Genomic DNA, 6,378 nt, shown 5'->3' with positions numbered 1-6,378 from the left:
GCCAGAGCTGCAGCAACAGCATCTCCTCAACCCGGGATGTGCACCAGCCCCGGAGAGCGAGATCAAAGGGATTTGAAACAGCCTGAGGACTGGCGGGGGGAGGGGGCCGGCCAGCCAGTGGAGTCCTCCCGGAGAGGCGGAGGACTCGGCTTCCACTGTGACTTCAGCGGCCTAGTTGGGTTTATTATTATTATTTTCAAATTTCCGAATCCAGCCAGAGGGAGAGAGCGAGAGATCTCAGTAGACTGCGACTTGCTGCCTCTGGCTCCGAGATGATGCAGAGCGCGGCTGTCCCCGCGGAGGGGGCTGTCAAGGGGCTCCCGGAGATTCTCGGTGTGCCGATGCAACGTAAGACATCCCCCTTTCTCGCTCATTTAATTTGATAACAAGACAGCTAACAGCCTCAGCAGGTTCGGGCAGGCCAGACGCGGCTAGTGGCACTGACCGGGAGGGGTCGGGACGCAGAGGCGGTCACAGAGCAGGGGTACCCGTCAGTGTTTGAAAGGCTTGGCTGTTGGCTGTTTGGGATCGAATATGAAAGCTTCTCGGTTACTTACTGTTCGTGGAGGGTCTAAGGGTACAGAAAGTAGCATCTTTGGCCGGTTGCTTTTATGGGAACCCTGGGGAAGATGCTGTTTGGGGACAACAGAGGTTTCGTGCTACAGGCCAGGCCCGAGGGCAAAAGTGGTCCCCCTCAAATGATTATCCCCCATGGTAATGGCCAAAGCTCTCACCTGCTAGTGCAACTTCACCCTAGCTGGCGGGAAGTTGGAGAGTCCCAGGTCCCTGGGGCTGGTTGTGCAGAAGCCCCCTGCCACACACTTGGTTTTGGTGGTTTCAGCACCTGGTTAAGTCCCCCAGCTGCTGCTGCTGCCCGAGGCACCCGCCTCCTGTGTCGCCGCCGCTCTCTGTGAGCGAACGCACTCCTTACATTCCAGCTAGCCGAGGAATGCAGCGGCCAGAAGCTCTGGAACGAAGTTGTGGACTGAGCGTTCAGCCTTTGCTTAGGCGAGGGTACGCAGTCTTCGAGGCGCGGGTTTGGAAGAGGGAGAGACTTAGACGTGAGGACACTTTGCTTGATGTTTTCTTCCAGCGCCTGCAATTAGCAAGGGCCAAGAAGTTCGGACAGGTTGCTCGCCCCAGGTTTCTCTGTATGTAAGGGTGAGTGCATGGCAGAGATTTTCCGGGAGGGAATCTGTCCGTGCCTCTGACTTCTAGACAGAGAGCCAAAGAAAAGGAATCTGTACAGAGACCTGACAGGTTCTCAAGCTTAGCGCGCGCTCGCGGGCTCCTGGTTATGTCTTGACCTACCAACAGCTGCGTTGGGCTAGGTACCCCTGGCCACTCTAGAGAGATGAAGGGTTTCCTCACTGGACTTTACAAGAGATTTCCGCGTAGGGGTTTAAGCACAGGCTCAATCGCGGATGGAGACTACCTATGACTTGGGCACAGCAGCGCGCCCTCCTGTGCCCCGACTCTCCATCGCAGAGGTTCTGTCCCAGCAGAGCTCGCGGCAGGCTGTCCAGCCAGAGTCTTGAGCTTTATTGGAAAGTTTTGGAGAAGAAACTGGAAGGGATAGCTCCATTTCAGCCTGTTTTAGGTTGTTCCTCGATTGTAGCCTACAGGTTTGTTTGGTTATTTTTGTCACCTGTTGGCAAACAATTTCAAAGTTCGCTGCACCTTAGAAAATTTACTGTTAAAATATTCTGTAGGCGGCATCGGTGATAGCTTCCATCAGCCCACACAGGGAGACCGTGCACAACTCCTGCACAAACAGAAAGGTGAGCCCTGGTCAAGGTGCTCAAGTCCTTAAACTACTTGTAGCTGTGCTGCAGGAGTAAGAGCAGTCTGTGAAGGGAGAAAGGATGTGTAGGCGTGACTCCCGCCCTCCTTCCGCACTTAATGCACCTGTATGCTAATGACTTAGGTCCACAAGTCCTGTCCGCATTCTGAACTCTCCTGATAGGGCTCATTTTTGGCATGTGCAAAATTTAGATTGTCTTGACTTTTGTTCCCTTTGCTCAGGGATATTGAGTGTCAGGAACCCGCTTTGCTAAAAGACATGGCCATCACCTTGGCATCATACCCTTCGCTAAGGCTCTGAGTCTGGGCCTATACTGTGGAAAACTTAACGAGGTAAAGAAAAGAACTGGACAGAGAGCGGGAAGAGAGCCAGAAGAGAGAAAGGAAGTGTGGCTCCCACAGGCAAAACCAACCAAGAGGGGGCGGTCAGCCCTTCCTTTTGTCTTTCTTGGGTTCAGTGGAAGAAAGAGGAGGTAGATTGCAGGAGGCACCGGTCAAGACTGAAGGGTCCAATCCCTGAAGACTTCAGGACTTTTTTTTTCTCTCAGCCCAGTATCTCGCCTCACAAAGCAGATCTGTCCACTAGCTTTAAGCTGTGACTTGGGAAGGGGAAGGGGAAGCAACTCTAATCTTCCTTGGATGGTAGGGTTTAACGATATCATGCTGGAAGAGTATGAGATCCGTCCTTGGGCATGCTGGAAAAATAAGGGTAACCCCAAGCCCATGAGCTCTCTCAAGCCCTGGCAAAGATGTAACGTAGAAAGCCTCTTCACAGTTGGTGGACCCTCCAGCAGACCAAGCAAGTTTGGGTTGAGCTTCTTCCTCACAGATGCTGTCTACACTTCCTTCTCTCAGAACCACAGTGAATTGAGTACTTGGCAACAATGTATAGATCCCTAACCTAGGTACCCCTGATGCCCAGGACTCTAGGGACATTTTAGGACTTTAAATCCAGGGTTGGGACTGAATGTTTGAGACACCCCCCAAAAGCACATTCCCCTCAGGAAAGTATTCCACTGGAGTAGTGAGTAACTTCTGCCCCTTCGGGGTCTGCCCAAGACACTATTGCTCTTACGTCCTTCTCTGCCACAGGCCAGTACCTAGGTAGGCTCCTGTTTGCACAGTGGCACCCTTTGTACCTCATTCCCACAGAGGTTCCTGCCTGGCCCCGCAGCTCAGATGTTCTCGGGCAGGATGCCACCCCTGCGCTCTTCTCTGATAGACTGCGCCTCTACCAGCGGCTGTCCAGAGGTTGGCTACAAAAGATTCCGAAGAAAGAAGGCTGGCAGTGATACCCAAAGTAACCTGGGGTAGAGAAGTAGGGTCTTGCTTAAATCTCCCGTTGGTCCCAGTTCCCCCTTCTAAGGAATTCCAAAACACCACTCCTTAAGTTGGGTGACCCTCCGGTTCCTTTAATGACACCCGCGAGGTCTTTTCCTGGACCCTTTTGAAAAGGTTCCCTGTAGGTGTCTTTCTGGGGACCGTGTTGATGGGTTTGGGACTGTGCCGGTGAGTTCTCAAGACCTGCCCCGGGCAGCGCCTTCAGGTATAGTGAGTGCTTCCTGGCTCAGTTCCCACCGCCACACATTTGGGTCCGGGTGGCCCCTTTCCCGCACTAAGAACAGTTAGAAAAGTTCAGATGCATATAGAGCCTTTGTCTGCCCATTGCCCCGGGTTTCAACCCCTCTTCCAATTTGTCTTGTTCGGTATCGAGGGAAAGGGCGAAGGACACCCGTAATCCGGGGTTTGCTGGTGGGGAATGTGGGGAAACCGCTGCCTGAGAAGATAAAGGACCAGACGTCCTGAGTGGCCGCTGTGGTAAAATCAGAAGCAGCATCTCTGCTCTCTTCTTCTCTTCAGAAATAAGACTGTAAGCCTTCTAGACTCGCCAAACAATGGCAAGGGGCGACTCTTCTACACTTCGTAGGGTCTTAAGTGAAGGGCCCCACTGCCTTCGCTCACTTCCCAGAGACTCACCAAGGTATACAGCTTTACAGCCCCAGCGGGTTTAGTCCGGAATCCAACTGCCACCCCTCCTACCCCCGTTTACTATCCCCATTGCTGGCTTGGGGTGAGGGACCTCATTTTCCAGGTCGGGACTTCTCTGGAAAGCTCTCCCCTCTCCATTTCTGCTTTGTTTTCCGGTGGGAGGAAGACCCGACCCCGAAAATTGAATGTAGACTTGGGAGAAAGTCAACAGATTCCGACACAGAATTTCAGCCCGGTACAGTGCGGTACAGATCCCTTTCATTCTCACCAAACAAACATTCATGAGGAGCCTGATTTATTTTTGCTGTTCAGGCTGGTTATCCCCGCTAGCGCCTCAAGCCTGGGGGATCGTGTTTTGTCTTCCCTAACCACTGAACCCTGTCCAGCCCTCGGCCAGTCCTGGGAGTGGAAGGAAATGTGAGGAAACCTGAGAGATCGCAGCAGATCTAAGTTAGGAAGGACAGCGGGTGTCCTAGAGCGTGAGTGGCTGAGCCGGCTCTGGCAGTCCCTTTTCGGACAGCGGTGAGAGCTGAGGGAAATTTGGAAAGTCACGCGGCCCCTTCCGCCGCGGCTGTAGATTTAACGATTAACCCTCATCAGGGACGCGACGGTGGAGAGAGTGAAGGGGGTGGAGGGCAAAGGTCTGCGGTCGGCAGTTCCTCAATGTCCCGGGAAGTTTCGTAGTAGAAAGTGAGGCAAGAAATCCGGCTCTAATTAGACACTGGTTAATTGCTTGGCTGCAGTGGTGTTAAGCGGGAGTGGCGTGTTTGGGTCAATTAGCACGACCCTCGTGACCTCTCACTGCCCCGTGGGCACCGTGGGCTTGGGTGGCTTGAGCGGCAGAGCTAGATTCCTCACCCACGCACCTGCAGGCGGCGCGTGCTCCTAAAAGTGTGAGTTTGATTTGTACCCTGGGTTTGGGGGACACTCGCAGGTACAGGCAGGTGCCACCACGATTGTCCTTCGGGACTTGCAGTCGGGAGAGCGAGGTAGAGGTCGAGGTCGTGGCCGCCGGCCTGAGTGGGACAAGGGCGGGATAGTCTGAGATTACTGCGCCTGGAAGAGCCTCCACCCTCGGTTCCGTGCGTGCTTCCCCTTCTGGGTTCTTTTTGGCACCCCAGGCGAGAAGGTGGCCGGGCCTGGGACGTGCTTCTTGCTTCCGAGCTATGGCCGGGACTCTCCGCGAGGGAAGGAGCTGCAGCCGAAGAGGCAGCGCTGCGACCTCCTGTACTGTCCGCGCCGAGTTCGCGCCCAATTCTGGAAAAGACAGAACCCCAGCGCGGCGCCGGCCAGGAGCTCCGGCAGGGCGTCCCCGTCCTCGGAAAGCGAAAAGCGCTGTTCGCCTTCTAAAAGTCACCGCTTTCTTGAGCAGCAGGAAGGCGGCCGCAGCCGAGTGGTACAGCCTGCACCTTCCGCAGGGTTCGAGTCTCCGCTCCCCTTGCTGGGGACTTTAGAGGGCTGGAACCCCGCAGCCTCTAGAGAAAGCAGGGCTGTAGATGAACAATAGGTGATGCTCGGTCTGTGGCCGACCAGTTGGTAACCCCAAGCCAGCGAAAGCGAGCCCGCGCCGGTCGTGGGTGACACACGTTTCCAGAAGGCGGCACCTGGCTTAAGACCAGCACAGATTTCATCCCGCACTACTCCAGGATCGCCTTTTCCTAGCCTGAACTTTAACAGAAAAAAAATGTAGTTACTTTTATATAAGAAGGGCAACTTGTTCTAAAGAGACCCAAAGGTGCAACAAATGATAAAGAATTATTAGGAAAGAAGCAGGCAAAGGATAAAACCGCAGGAAGTCAGGGAGGGCACGCGGCCGAGCCTGCCTGGACCACCTCCAACCTGGCAAAACGGAGGTTAAGGCAAGAATGTGGGCTGAATACGGTGGGGATTAGGAATTCGGGAGGCCTCCAGACGTCGTTGAGCCCCCCATCTGACAGCAAATTCCGGTATTATTTTAAGACCTAGTCTTTTTGCAGGTGAAGCGGAAACGGGGGAGGTAGGGAACCCACAAAGCAATTTCTTTCCATTGAGTAGACAAAAACATGGGCGACAGTGTTTGAACAGTGACCTGATGACCCCGCTGACCAGGTGTAGACAGCCTCAAGTCCTAAATATTTGCATTGTCCCAATTTCCCATTCGCTTTGGATTTTAGTGCGCTTTCACTCCACGGTACAGTCAATTAGCGATTACTTACCACCCGCATTAGCGGACGAGCTGGAGAGCGGGAGAGCGCTCAGTGCGGCGGAGGCGGAGGCCAGGAGCAAGGGCAGGCGTTTGCAGTTCTGCAGGAATGGGCAATTAATTAACTGGGATTAAGGGTACTTTCTGTTGCGTTAAGAAATGTCCTTTGAGACTCCAATTTTGGGGTTGACACAGTGACTATTTGGTGGATTTCACTGGCTGGGAAATGCGTGTGCCCTTCTAATTGAAGACTTGTGGATGGGGGAGGATGGGTGGGGTTGGATGAAGTGACCTTGTGTCATTTCTTGCAATTAGGAAAATTTATCGAGAATAGAGCTGAGAAGCTTCGTGTGCACGAAGCTGATGAGGAGGAAGCAATGGGTGATGTTACTCACTTTGTGGAA

This window comes from Microtus pennsylvanicus, chromosome 10 (genome assembly GCF_037038515.1).
Source record: "Microtus pennsylvanicus isolate mMicPen1 chromosome 10, mMicPen1.hap1, whole genome shotgun sequence".
Classification (NCBI taxonomy): Eukaryota; Metazoa; Chordata; class Mammalia; order Rodentia; family Cricetidae; genus Microtus; species Microtus pennsylvanicus.
This window is presented reverse-complemented; position numbering follows the sequence as displayed.